A 15,039-nucleotide genomic window follows, 5' to 3' on the forward strand; every position below is an offset into this window, starting at 1 on the left:
TCTCTACTGGCAGTGGACTGAGGAAGACGAGGCAATGTACAACCTCTTTCCTTTGATCTCTCTCTTTTTCAGGAAACAAGGAGCTCAGCCTTTGGTTCATGGTGACTGATGCTTGGCTGACGGGGAATAAAATATCAACTGACAATGATTTAAGGAAATACACCCCCCCGCCCCGGTTTTGTGGGCAATGTTGACAGGTAGCTGAATTAGGCCAGTAGGACAGTGTTGGCACAGCTGTATTCAGTTCTTCACAAGCCGAGGGTGGTTTGATTATGAAAGTTGAGTTCCCAGACACCTACGAAAGAGTTATTCTTGTCTGATGACAGAATGGCTCTAATGTGAGATGAGACCAGTAGGTTATAGGCTGGATGTTAAAACTAACTTCTTGATGATATGGGAATTGCAGGAGATCCTTAGGAAGAAGGTTTCACTGCAACTGGAACCCCAGAGAGATATTAGGGAACTTGTGTACTTCATGAAGCGCTTCTTCAGCGCTGGTAATGCCTGGGAAAGGCTTTCACATGCAGGCAGGATCCAGCCGGGGGCTGTGCAATCTAGTCCACTGGATGAAATGGAGAAACTAACATTATGAAGCTGCTGTAAACTCAGTTTGGTTTGGTTTGATTTCACTTGTTTTTTATTTATGGACACCCAACTCTAACTCTAGCAACGCTGCTGTTAATATTCAGACTGTGGTGATAAGCGCTTTCTTCTCTTTACCTTAATATTTGCCCAGTGATTTCAAAGCTACCGACAGACAATGAAGCATTTACTCCTATAGAGTGTCTTTCCTGAAACCTGGCTCCTGGGCCACTCTGAGCTTTGACACAAGGTTTCTCCCCGCTGCTGTCCACAGTTTGGGAATAGATGGTGTAGGGTGCTGGTGTGGAAGAGATGTTAACCTGTAAGATCCAGCGGTTGCTGGTATGCACCAGAGAGAGTACCTGAGCTTTGATGTCTGCAGTGACATTATAACCATGCCCATTTGCTATCTAAGTCACAAACTAGACTTAATGGGCTTCTTCCCAAGTGGCCATTGAGTTTACGTGCAGGTGAAACTTTGCAGGCAGCTCCTCAACCACCACAGTGACCTGAGCGTACACACAGTGACCTGAGCGTACACCACCCAGATGTTTACTCCTCTCCTGTAATTCAGTGCACTTTGCATTTGATTTTTACACTGAGACAGAGGGTTAGGCAGCTGCACCCCCGCCTGTCCCCCCCCCCCCCCCGCCTGTCCCCCACCTCTCTTCTCCTCTGCTCCCCGTGAGGTGGCTCCCAGGTGCCCTTGCTCCCGAGTTTGTTTCTGTGCCTTGCCTTGGTTCACAGCGGAGCTACAAAAGGCACGATGGAGACTCAGGGCAGGAGGTGTCAGTGACTGCTCTGTGGAAGCAGCTATTTTCTGTGGCCACAAGGAAGTAAAGAAGAAGTTTCTGTCTCCACCACAGGATCTGCTAAGTCTCAGGTGGCAGATTTGTTCCTGGTGGCATATAGTCTGGTAAATCCAGACTGTTTTGTGGGTATTGTTAAGCCCATTGCCTGCCTTCCACACTCATGGTGTCCTGCAGATTGTGGCGGACGCACACAGCTGGGGCTTTGCTCCTTTTCCTCACAGAGACCATGGCAGGGGAAGTGGGCGCTTGTGCCTCTTCCTGGGGGGCTTTCAGGTACAAGCACTGCGCAGAGCCTCTCTGCCATTCCTTCATGTTGGCAGGTAACAGGGGCTTTGGGGGCTGGGGATAGGGTTGGGGTTTTCAGCACAAACTCTCCTTCTGTCCAAGTTGGAGGATGTAGTTTGTTAACAGGCAACTGGTGGCTGAGATGGAGCCAAGAATAACTGGCTTGGACAAGGCAGAAGTGATAATGAGGAAAGATGGGCCAACCAGAGGGGATGGTGAAGGCCCCTTTGAATTACATAAGATCCCCAGAAGCTGCTCGATGGCCTTCTTGTAGCAATACTTTTGTTAGTTTTTTACCATATCTCTGGAGAGGAAGTGTGACCCTGCTTTTCTGATATGAATCTTTCTGGTATGGTCCATGCCTCTGTAGGCTGAAGTTGTATCTGTGGCACCTAGAGAAAACGTTCAGTTGAGGCGAGTGGCATCTGCATTTGTCAACTGGTGGGCTCCAGGCAGGATTTGGAGTGGTGTCTACAACCTTTGAGGCCCCCAGCAGCTTGGGACTGACCCCCAGTGGAGGATTCACTTCCCTCCATGGACATGTTGCCACCATGGGATCAGCTGAGGCAGCAGTTATGACCACATACATAGGGTGTGGATGTGGATATCCTCCGAGTGGGCTCCCGGAAGGAGAAATACGCTGCTTCCCTGGTTGCAAATGAGCCCCGTACTGGCAACTTCCGAAGTGCACTGCAGGGTTTCTAAAGTAGGTTGGGGAAGCAGGGTGGGCAGGCTTTCTAGATGCTGAACAGTGTAATCACCAGTCAGCCAGTGTTCATCCTGCAGAACTGGTTTGAATGTTGCTAAGATTGAATTTAATTGTATGATTAATTATGTCAGGAGACCCCAGTTTCTGAATAGGTGCTCTTATTAAATAAATATCATGGAAATAATTCTTGGCTCCAGGACAAGGGTTTTGCACTTGCAGAGCTGGATCAAGACTAGTGTGGGAAAAGTTCTCATTCCGGACACTAAATCAAGACAAAAACCCACAATCAAGAGACTCAGGAAGATGTGTTGGTGCTGAGGCCCAGATGACACCAGCTGCACATGCTGCCACCAGTTTCATGGAGGAGGCTGTGTGCGAGCCCCAGTGCCAGCAGTGCTGCCTCAGAGAAGCCCCTGCCTTGGGTCTCGGCCAGAATCTGACCTGTTATTACAGACAAACGCACCCAAGTTAGACCTGTAATTACCACAAGGTGGGTCGCTTCAATGGTGTTTGGACATACGTTCATTTTTCCGTCAGCCCGCAGAGCTGTGGGACAAACCAGGGTTTGCCCAGAAGCATCCGTGCCTTTTTGGTCTGACCTCATCACGGTGATCCACAGCCTAAGCCCCAAAGTACATCCTACAGACATTATAAATGCGGCCCAAAGTCTCAGGAGACATGGCCTCTCTTGCTGCCTCTCAACGTTTCCCATCTTGACCTGGAAGTAATAATTTCACAAGCAGCAGAGCTCAAGTTCACACCAAACCGGGAGGGCAGAGTGCGCAATGGGGGAATGGCACCAAGATGTTAAATTTGACCATTTAAAAGTTATTATTTGCCTGCATCTTGCAGATACTAGAATGCTTCTCTAACATTACCGGAGGCGCATTGCGAGGAAATGTGCAGGGGAAGCTGAGTCACAGTCTGCACAGTCTTGGAATAGAAATTACAGCTCCCAACATCTGGGCTCTAGATATAGGACTATTTTCTGTCCTTAATTGTTTGCCTTCCATATCATCACAAGCTGCTTTTTTTCAGGGCAATTACTTTAATTGCTGTGAGAAAACAAGTCAAATCCAGGTTTTCAACAAAACTGGTCTTTTTTTCCCCAAATAAAGCTCCAAATGATGTTAATCTGCTGCTGGTCACCCAGTCTCACTACTGTACTTAAGCTGCCTTCTCCCTTACTGCCAATACTAACAAATTAGCACTAATAATTACAAACAATAATTAGCAACAGGATTCAGATGCATGTGAAACCCAGACAACCCCCCTCCACGGGCCGTACACCGCGGGCCGTGATGAACACTACCTCGGCTCCAGCATGTTTGCAGAGGACTGAGCCAGGGCCAGCACTGGTTCGACGCCTGGCACCTTGGGCCTTCCCCAACTATGTCCCCTTCCAGTCTTCTCGTGGCCAGGGGAGGCCGTCTCAGCCACATGCGTGTCCACAGGCCGCCAAGTCACACTTCACTGGTAGACAGCATGGGAAGAGTCGCATCCCAAGGAGTCTGGGATCTCTGTGTCCCAGGAGGCCATGCAGCTGTCTGCAACTCTCTCTTTCCGCCAGTCTCCCCCTGGATGAGGATTTGCTTCAGTACTTTTTACTGAGGTGTATACCTCCAGGGCTGGGCATCCTACAGGTATGAGGGCTCTTGGGCCTCAGGTAATTTTTTGCACCATGTAGCAGGCCACAAGGTAATGATAAAAGAGAAGTATCTGCATTAATCAGATGATACAACTATCATCCACCTTCTGCATGGTGTGCATGCTACATTTTTCTCATGCCTTAACAAGTTACCTCGTCAGCTGAGCTATGGCAACTGTCCATCTACACAGCAAATACAGAGCGATGTGTCTTATCAGAAACCTTTTTGCTATGGACTAGAGGAGAACAGTTTCTTTTGCCTCTGTTGTTAGGTAGTGTCAGAAACACGGAGAGCCATGCTGGCTCAGCCGAAGTAAGGAAATTTGATAAGTATGCACAAATCTGAAGCCTTATTAACCTTGTGAATTTACTGTTTTAAATTTGATCTTTCTTCTCCCATCCCACTCCTTCCTGTGGATTGCTACTGTCCCTCCTGGACTTGCATCTCATTCCTAATTCTGAGGCTCTACTTTTTTGTTTGTTTTGTAGGTCACCTTGTAAGGGCTCTCAGACAATTAATCATTCAAGTCCTGAGACTGACTGAAAGTTCTCAGTCCTTTAATTTTCTGGTTGCATTCAACTGATTAATGTCCTTACAGAGTCAGGGGGAGAGAAGACTTTGCAACTCATTTGCAGGTATTTAATTATTTTCAAAGGCATTTCTGTGAAGCATATCATACTACATAAAATCATATGACAAAATATCCTGAAAAAAAACCCAGGCAATACAGCTCCTCAGCCCAAGCAGGCATAGCCCAAGCTGGTCAATGGCAAGCTCAGCTCTCAGACAAATCAGACACCAGCAAAAGAGGTAATTCCTGGCTGGTAAACAGGCCTTTGGGGCAGAAAATCTGGTTGTGCTGTGCGTGCTGCTTGAACATGGAATATAAGGTGTATTAACTTCTACTAAGCAAGAGAGTAACAGCAGTACAAATGGCTTCAGATGTTAGGGCTTCAGGCTGTGAAGATAATAAATAATCACCCAGAGTTTTCTGATATTAAGTATCAAAACCATATTGGAAGTAGAAGGGTAAATTTTTATTAGAATGACTCTCTTTGCTGCAGAGCTCCTACTTGAACCCTGTCCCTGAATGCTTGACTCTGATGTGCTTTTAAAATCACACATCTTCAGCCTTCCCTCTGCGTAGGGAAGGCAGCCACGCTGCAGAAACCTCTGTATGTGGGTACGTATTACAGTAGGGGGTTGTTGGTGGGCTCCCACACTCAGACTTGTGAGGCTTATCAATAACAGGGGCCTTCTTGAAATACTAAAGGTTAATTTAAATTTTTCTTAATGTTGGCTATGGTAATGAGTTACTACATATCATGATTTTGGCTTTGTTTCCTTCTCCAGATTTGTCCCTGCTAGCGTTTGAGCAAGGTTTTATCTGGCTGAATCACTGGGTCATCAGATATAGTCTATAGGCACAGGACTCCTCAGACAGATCATCTCTCCTCATGGAGGCTGTAGTTGTGAGTATGGTTGCCATGGCGGTAGTGAGACAATTAAAATTGCTTTATAACCAACTGAAGGTACTCACTGTTTCCTGGATACCATATATCTTGATCAATCTCAGCTATGACAGACCTTGGAGTGAAGCCAGGTCCAATGACAGCAGTTGGTGTTAATATTTTTTTCCCTCTTCAGTCCTCCAGGGTTATCTTTCCTGCATAGGTCTGAAGCTGCAGTCTAAGGTAGAAAAAAATCATCCTTTCTGGATTTTTTATCTTTCAGTCCACATTGTTTAATTTGGGCCACATAGCACTAAAATATAAAAAGTTATCGACTCTCTTCCGATCTTTTGACCTGCAAGAAGCTGAACTGGGTTTATTTCATTGACTGATGTGGGCGCTGTCCTTTAGCTCAGCAAAGCAAATAAGGGATCTCTTTGTTAGAGAATCCTCCTAACAGGCTGTGCTGCTCTCCTTGCCAGGCCATTTCCTGTGGGTGGTGGGGGCTGGAAGCAATATGTTGGAAGTCACACTGTATCCCAACAGCTTGGGATTCAGAGTTGTCAAGCAGTGGCTCATTGTTAGTACAGCTTCTTCCAGAACACCAGAAAAAGAAAAGATGACTTAAAACTTTTTATGACCTGCTGACACATAAGTTTGGTAGGAATCTGCATGTCTGTGAATCCAGAGAAACAGCTGAGTTCGTCAGAGATCAGCTCTTCTGCTGCTAGTTATAAGGTTATTCTTCCCTACAGCTAGTGATGTGAGCAGAAGAGCTTGTCTGAATTGAACTCATTCTTCCAGCTGATCTTGCAGGGATACACTTTGTATTTTAGGTTCGGTCCTGTGCTGGGTCAGCATTTCAAAGTATCCCCAGAGGGTTTGTTTTGTCTTTGCCATGATTCAAGTACTGCTGAACTTCCTTTTTGGAGGGTTTCTCCCTTGGACAAGCCGTGAGGTGACTGTGTAGTCCTAGGTAAGAAGCTGGGCCAACTGTGTCCTGGAAATCTGGATGAGTTTGCAGTGTGAGGTTACAGGACTGCACGAAATGGCACTCATGACTGCTGCTACCTTTCCCCAAATGTCTAGAGAGCCTAGCTGAACTCTTGGGCTCCTCTGGATGGCATTGGGTATGTCACTAGTGCAGCTGCTACAGTGGATTTCAGTTTCGGGGTGATTCTTGGCTCTTCTACATTGCGTGGCCACTTTGTCTAGCCCAGTGGTCTCAACTTTTTCTTGTTGAATCCCCATTCTCATAGAATTTTTAGAACAAACCCAAATATCAGCATTAAAAACAAATGAACTTGAAAGTATTTTAGGCTTATGCCCCTGTTTAACCATTCTAGGGTTGTGAAGCCTATTTTGGGAGCTGTTGCTCTATGTCTTTGCAATGAATCAACAGTGTACAATCAGTCACTGTATATAATTTGCTTAAAATTATCAGACCTAGCACAATTCTACTGACTTTCTAGCACACCCATATATTTGTTAGCTCTTCTCTCTCTCTCTGGATTTACCTGCTAAGCCTCGGGACAAAAGCTTAGTGAGAGTCACAAGGTAAACCAAAAACCTCATCAAGATGATGGGGGACTACTTCTTCCTTAGGAACCAGATACTTTCAAAACTTCTTCAGCGATCAAAGAGAATAGCTTGAAAAAAACCTTCATTTTCTAAAGATAAAAAACTTAGCAATGTAGATGGAAAGTTACGGGACTGTTTAAAGGCACTGTTTGAAGATATTTTTTCCATGACTCCCCCTTGACACCATTAGGTCTTCCTGGCTGCTCATTTTGAATGATTTTGTTTCAAAATCTGTTTAGAAGCTTAGGTTCTAACACAGGACAATAATTACCAACTAACAATGAACTTAACCAACCACCCGAGGAGTCAGAATTATTTATGGCATTCAAAGGAGCTGATGCTAGCTTGCCTTTTGTCTTTCTACTTAATGCATCTCTAATATTCTTCTCTGGACACAATGACTTTCTAAACTGTTTTTTTCTCCTTTTTTTCTTAAATAGAATGCCAAAACCCTCCACCACCTAATTCTCCACATACAAAAGAAGATTTAATATCCTCTAAATGACTATAAAGAAGAAACCTACCAGATGGCAGACTTAGTTGCTCAAGGAGGATGCAGGCTGCTTTCTTGGAGAACTTTTGAATGTGGTTTTGAAAGAGAGAGTCAGTTGATATATTAATCTTTTCCTTAGTGGGGTGCTGTGATACAACTCAGGAGAGGTGCAAGGAGAGGAAAATATAGTTCACGACCCAACAGAGGAAAGAATGGAGCTCCACAAGGAACCTTTTTACTAGTTTTTTGGGCCTTCTCAAGAAACATGTTAACTATCACCTTGGGCATCTCTGCAGAAATCTTGAGATGTAGCGTTTGGATCTTAGGCATAACTTTACAAACTCAGGAAAGGAAAGATTTTAGTAATTTACTAGTTTTCAGAGACTAATGCTCCTGATTTAGGCTGACACCTAAATACAATCAATGCTGTTCAGGAAGAAGCTGTTCTGTTTCATTCTCTTTCAGTTTTTCCTATGTCAGAAGCCAGATCACTTACAAGATTAATCAATAAAAAGGAGAATTTCTTTAAGAACAAATGTTCTGAGTCTCAATTATTGTCCAAGTATTTGGCTGAATAATTCCTCTGATGCATAGCTGAATAATTCTGCTTTGTAGATCATCTCAGAAGAGATCACAACATTTACATATGAACCTATTGTTCAGAATTATTTGCAAAATAATTTATTGGAATAATCTGTGCTGTATGTCTCATTTGTGGCCAGTTCCTTGGGAGATTTTGATATTCTGATGATGTGATGTTTCTGCTCCCAGGTGGGTGAGTGTAACTTTCTGAAATTATTTTGTGATATAAGTGGTTGTTATTATAAGTTTGAAATGTGTTTTCATGCTAAATTCACACTTGGTGAGTATTCCTACCAGAAAATGTGTTCTCTAGGACAACTGTGGAAAGCAAACATGAAAAAGGAAGGAACACGCTCAAAGCAAACCCATAAAAAAGATTCAGATGAACAGAAATGTGTTTGCAGGACGCATTTATCTCTGTTGTGAAGCAACATGATAAAGGAGAAGCCCGCAGTTTTATAAGGCAGAAATTGCTATATGTCAAGCAGCTACATATCTTGTATGGACAACTTGGAAGACAATCAGCTGTTAGGCCTACTATTAAACAATTATGACTCAAAGTTGTTTCAGTTCTTTTGGGGTTGTAAGTTACTCAGCAAAGTGTAAAGCAAAACAAAGTGTCAAGTTCAGAATCAAATGAAGAATAGTGAGAAAGAGGAAAAGGGCGTATTAATGGAATGGCAAGAATCTCAGTGTTAGACGTGAAGAAAATGGAGTATTTTATCAGTCTCTGAACTAATATTGTAACCTGTAGTAATGGCTACTGCCAGATACTCTGAAAGTAAGAGAACAGTTTCCCTCATGATCTAGTGATCAGCTTTCACCCTGAATGTGGAGATCTGATCCCCTTTCTTATCAAATGCTACTGGGAGAACCACTTGATAAAAAAGAAAGAATTCAACCTAACAACAGCTCATTCTTCCTGGTACGGCATCAGGCAAAGAACAGGCATTTATCTGGAACATTAATTCTCTGCAGACCTTTACTTCAAATCATGATTGCTGCTGATGCAAGGTACTTTAGGTATATTAAAATAGCCAGAGAGAGAAGCCTTAACCTCACAGAAAGCCAGTTGAGCTATGTTTCTCCCCAGTGTGAAAGAGTGGATTCAGACAGAAACCCTGTCACAATATTGTCATATAACTCATGGATGAAAAACAACTATTCCTGATTTAATCCCAGCCTTTGATACAGAAGACACTGCAGTTTTTTCTCTCTCTAGTATTCACATCTTTCTGTAAATCTTGAAGGATGTCCTTGGGCCAGCTAGAACAAATACTGCCTTTTGTGGAGGTTTGACCATGTCTATAAAGGGATGGTATTTTTCTGTATATATATATATGTACATTTCGTGCACTGTATCAAAATGTCTTGCCCACCCCTTTTGTTATGAAAATCTAAGATGCTTCTCTTGACAGTCCTTGTGCACACACTGGTTGCTCAGTATTTTGGCAGATGTCCTGAGATCCAATGGTCCCTTGCTCTGTTCTGTGCTTTACAGATTTTCTTGCAGTACATTGTGGGATGCCTATGTGAAACTATAGGAATACTGGGCTGGAGGGGTAAAGGTATTAAACTGCCAGACTCCCATGATTCACATCCTTTCCTGCCATCCATTAATGTTCTTGGCACCATTTTCAAATTACTATCAGGCAGCAGATGGAGGACATGCTGCTAAGTGCTGTGCTTATGAGATTCATTAATATGGATGGGATTATGCACATGTTCCTGTAGTTGGACAAGCAGAAGAATTTGCTTCTGGGGTTCCCTAAGATGTTTGATACTGAGGTGATACAGCTGTAAGAAATGATACTGTAGGAAAATGAGATCAAATTTTGCAGAGCAGTTATGTGAAGCAGTTTCACGTGATGAAACTTTTTTCAGAGCTCAGATAGGTAGCAAAGATTAGAGCGCCCCAGGTAGTGATGTAGAACTGGAACGGACACTGCCAGTGACAAAGCTTTTGGATGACAAAGACCAATTAGAGACATGAGCAGAGCGCAGCCCTGAGCTACAACAGAAGAACACAGCCATGAGCGTGCCCATCTGAGCGGGCAACCAAGCTACCATTACCTTTGGCATCTTACTGCTGATCAGGAGCTAACCAGCTGGGGCTGGGAGATCAGCTACAGCAAATGTTGCTAGGGGGATTTGAAATGGGCTAGTTTCTGCTGTGCCATGTCATCAGCCTGGAAATGTGTAAGAGGTTCATGCTGGCTTTAAACACGTGTCGTTCTTGAACTTTGCAAGGGTTATAAATGAGCTACATACACAGGCCTAGTCTTTGCCAGCAGGGAAAGATATTTTCCATGGGATTGCAGAGGTCGACTGATCACTGTGAAATATTCACTGACATTCATATGAGGTGTAAAGGTCTGTCAAGCTGTGTTATTGCGAAAATCAGGTCTGGCTGCTGGAATGAAGAAGGATTATTTGCTTCCAGAGAGGATATGAACATTATGGTTCCTCCTCTTGTTCTGGGCATCTGGATTCAGTGTATGCTCTGTTTCCCTGGCCAAGGAAGCTCTTTGTTGGTGGTTTCGACAGGAAAGAAGAATTACTTAGCTTTGTGTAGAGTGGTTGCAGATGATCGCTGGCATATACTTTGGGAAGATGGATACGAGGGAGGTGGTACTTCATAAGAAGGGTGGGTGTTTCTCATCATGATGTGCCTCATGTGATAAGTGCCTGCAGTTTTTTGCACATCCGTACAAACAAGAGAGACATCCTGAAGGAAATATTGGAGCAGGAATGTGGGTGGGAGCAGCAGGCAGAGATTTAATATTTTAGGCAGATGGGGAATGCATCTCTGCAAAATGACCAAAATAGTCATGACCACAACATAATGGGTGTTTTGTGTGCTGAGGACAGAGGCTGATTTTTTTGCTTATAAATGCATTGTAACCAAGGAAATGTCTTCCTGTTTGATGTATTGATAATGTGTGGGCATGATGTGTCATTTAGAGGTTGAGCTAGATCTACATGACCTTTCCCAGTCAAGCTGCACCGGCATGAATTTGAGTGGGGAAAGTAATATATGGCTTGTCAAATAAAAACAAAAAGACTTAAATAAGAAAACACACAAACATAACAGCTATGGAAGAGATGCCTGGTTAGACAAAGATGTTCTGAAGGGATAGGGCAACAGAAAGGTCCCAAAGAGGGGCTGATGGCAACACGGGCCCAAGGGTGGTATGTGCCCTGTATTGCAGAACAGTAGTGGCATTCTCTGCTCAGCCTCTGTGGCAAACCCAAAGTCCCCCACATCGGTCTGTCTTTGTGTTGCCCATATAATCTCCCTTTCCAGGGTGTTATGCCCTGTTTCAGTTCTTTGGGAAAGCCCCAGGAAATGCCATCTCCCCAGCTGCCTTTGAAGCCTCGCTGTTGGGAGGCGCTCAGTAGTCCCTGGAACAGATTCTCTCACATATTTTTTCCTTTCAGATACTTGTCAGTCCATATGTATGTGATAGCTCTCCTCTTCACACAGGTTGTGTGTCACAAGGACTAAGGGAAATGATAAAAACTCTAAGTACTTATTGTCCATTCCTAGTTCCCATGACAACAGTTATAAAATATTTCTTTCCTGTATCTTCCCACCTCTTTTCTTCCAAGTCCTTAGTTCACTTCAGGAAGAGGAGATACTTACCCAAGTACTTCCCCAGGGATAGGCCCATATGGCAAAGGCTTGGCACTGCCTGTGTCTGAAGGGCAGAAGATATTAGAGCAAATGGGAGGAGCACTCAGTAACTGAAGGATGTTTTCTTGGTACGAACCCCCCAGCCACATAACAGGTCTTGTCTGACAAGGCGGTGGGCAAACCAGGACCATACTCAGTGCCCGTGTCTGTCAGGCTGGCTTTCCTCAGCGGCTGCAGGAGCAGAAGGGAAGAGCGAGCTCTTTCCCAAGAGGAAATCTATAACGCTGTGCTATTTCAATGTTGATTTCTCTTATGCAGGGCCTATAGATCAGCACAAACATGCTGCAAATTAACTTGAGTTCCCCAGTAGACTTCCTAAACACTCCATAATACCTTAAAATCACCATGTACGTTGGTCAGTCTCTGTAGTGTGGTTGCTGAGTTGACAGCTGCTATCTCACCTTTTTAATCAGATGAGTGAAATAATGAGCTAGAGAATGCTTTCTAGTGAGTTTTTTCTGCCTGTCATGTATTACTATTATACAGATACTAGGTATGCAATGTGCTTAATTATTTAACCAATGTTTTGCTGGCACACTAAACCCCGGGTTGTACAGGCAGTGAGCTATGTGGGTGTCTGTGGCTAAGCAACCTGCCAATAACACAGGAACTAGAACATGAGGGGAGTGAGTCTGACCAACGGCTACAGGGTTGACATGGTAGGGAGCAAACCTGTAAGTCTTTATTTTGAGTTGTGTGGTGCTCATATAGAGGGAAAGAGGGTTGAATGCTAAACAGATAGAAAGCCAGTACCTGGCAAGGGAAGTTTTTATATGTTGTTTATATATTTAAATATGTATATATATTATATAAGTTCTATGTATTTATAAATATCTACTGCTGGAGGCTGTCTGTGCACCATGTTTAGAGAAGCTCTTCTCAAGGCATTTTGAGTGCATTGTCCAAATGTGCTGGGACACCCTGTCCGTGGCTGGCTTTGTTAATCTCTGTCTGGCCAAACCCTGAGGCACTTATGAGGTCAAATAAGATGCTGGGGGTTATCTCTGCCTTGATACTCCCTGGTAACAGGGTGGTTCTGGAAAAATGTTCTATTCCACCACCGTCGTATCTGTCAGCATATTCTGTATAGCATATCTGTAATATCAGGGATGTTACCCGCAAAAATGCAGTCCAGCTCCTCATAAGATGAGTAAAAGGTGGGAACCCCATCTGTCTAAAAGTGCTTCTGCCAGAGCTGTCTTGCCTTCATGCAGCTCTGGGTCAGTTTCAAGAAGGTCACTCTTTCCTCATGGGTCTCCTACTCCTGGAGGTGCTTCTCCAGATGGAGAGTGAACCTGTAGCTCTACAAAGAGGCAGCCCTGTTTAGGATCCCTGAAGGGCCCCTGAGCTGTGCACAGCTACGAAGTGCACACACCGCTCTCAAGCTCTGGAAAAGGACACTGCTGGAGAGCTGGCATCTAGTCAAGGTGTAGCTGGACATGTGGTGGGTATACATGGGGACCAAGGGAGGCCAATCCAGATAAGAAGCAGTATCACCTGGGTAGGTTTTGGAAACCTGCCAGAAGTGGCAAAGTTACTAACTTTGATCAGATCAGGAGTTCTGTTTTACCCAAAATAACATTTTTCTTGCATTTTTTTCTTCAGAAGTTCAGAAAACTGGGGCTAAAGACCCATAACCTCAAAGCTTCTTAGCCCAGGAAAAAACTTTCCAAATACGTCTTTCTCACCCCACAGTTTGCAGTATCCCCAGCACGGGGATGTTAGGGATCCAGAGGAAGGCACCCCAGAGCCTGACCTCAGATCTGGTCTGCTGAACCTGAGGTCTTTGAAATGAAATATTCAGGATTTGAACAAAACAGCTGTTGGGCTGACACTTTGTTGGAAAGTTTTCAGCCAATGCAGTCTGAAATATGTCTTCATGAACCCTAGAGACCAAACGGCTTCACTGTGAAGTGGACCCACTTCTATTCATGGAGACTTTTAAGGGGCACATCTGCGTGAGGAAATGAAACTGGCCCCGGGTGCAGGGCCAAGCACTGGCCTGCAATCAATCATCTGTGCTATTTAATTGTTATCTTGCTCCTGGGCCTAGCTTTGGCTGGTGCCAAGTAGCACTCTGCCAGTCAGCACCCAGGCATGGTGTGGGGACAGACAGCACGTACCGGGGACCATTCCCAAAGAGGCAGCATGGGCAAGATGCACCAGGATTGGCATCGTCCTCCCCACACAGTCCTCCAGCGGTGCCCCAGTTTTTCCACACTTCAAGGCATGCATGCATCCCCTCATCTTCGTGCTAGTAAAATATCGTCCTGATCAACTGCAACACTGTATCAGACACTTTGAACTGAAATAAAGCTGTAATAGTAATAATAATAATAATAATAACAACAACAATAATATCATGTTAGGGCTACAGAGGCAGCACATGGGGACCAAATGAGACCCAGAATCAAATGTATTTTTGACTGGAAGTGGCTAATATGTGCAGGTTGGCTTCGAGGCCAGAGTACGGTCGCCAGCATTACTGTGTTCACTAGTACAGGCATACCCTGACTAGCCACCAAATTCAGTTTAGAAGTGAGCAGCATTAGGACCTCAGGCTCTTTTAGCAAACTAACTGTAGTTACTCCAGTGTAACATCTCCTTAATTAAAGTTTTTTTGGAAGCACCTGGAGGCACATATGTGTTGTTCTGCCTGCATAACAAGTTCATAAGTGTGCTCAGGATGAAGTATGCTATGCTAGAGGTTCTTCATATTGTCAGGGTGAACAAAATCGTAAGAGTTGCCCAGCTCTTCTATATTTATCAGTTATTCACTGGCTTTGTTTATATACTGCCTGTGGTTTGCCAAATGCTTTGCAGGCTCATTACAGGACAGCTTTTACATGAACTTATCCCATAGATGGTCAATATACAGAGCTGCAAATAGGGATCGTCCAAGGATGGAGGATATTAACTGACATTATTTTGGATTTTCACTCCTCTGGTTTGTGAGCAATTCTTTGGAAATAGTCCTGGGATTCCTAGGTCTGTTGAAAGAAAGGTATTTGAAAAACAGCCTTGAGGGAGAAGGCTAACGAAAGGGATTGGCTGCACAGCTAACTCTGCATCAGAGCCATGAGCATCTCATCTATCTCCCAGACATTCCTATTACATCTAAATAGAGCTGTTCTAATGAAGCACTGAGAGGTGAAAGGGGGGGTTAATATACTAGACTGTTACTGCTGGAGACATCAT

Source organism: Dromaius novaehollandiae, chromosome 5, assembly GCF_036370855.1.
Source record: "Dromaius novaehollandiae isolate bDroNov1 chromosome 5, bDroNov1.hap1, whole genome shotgun sequence".
NCBI lineage: Eukaryota > Metazoa > Chordata > Aves > Casuariiformes > Dromaiidae > Dromaius > Dromaius novaehollandiae.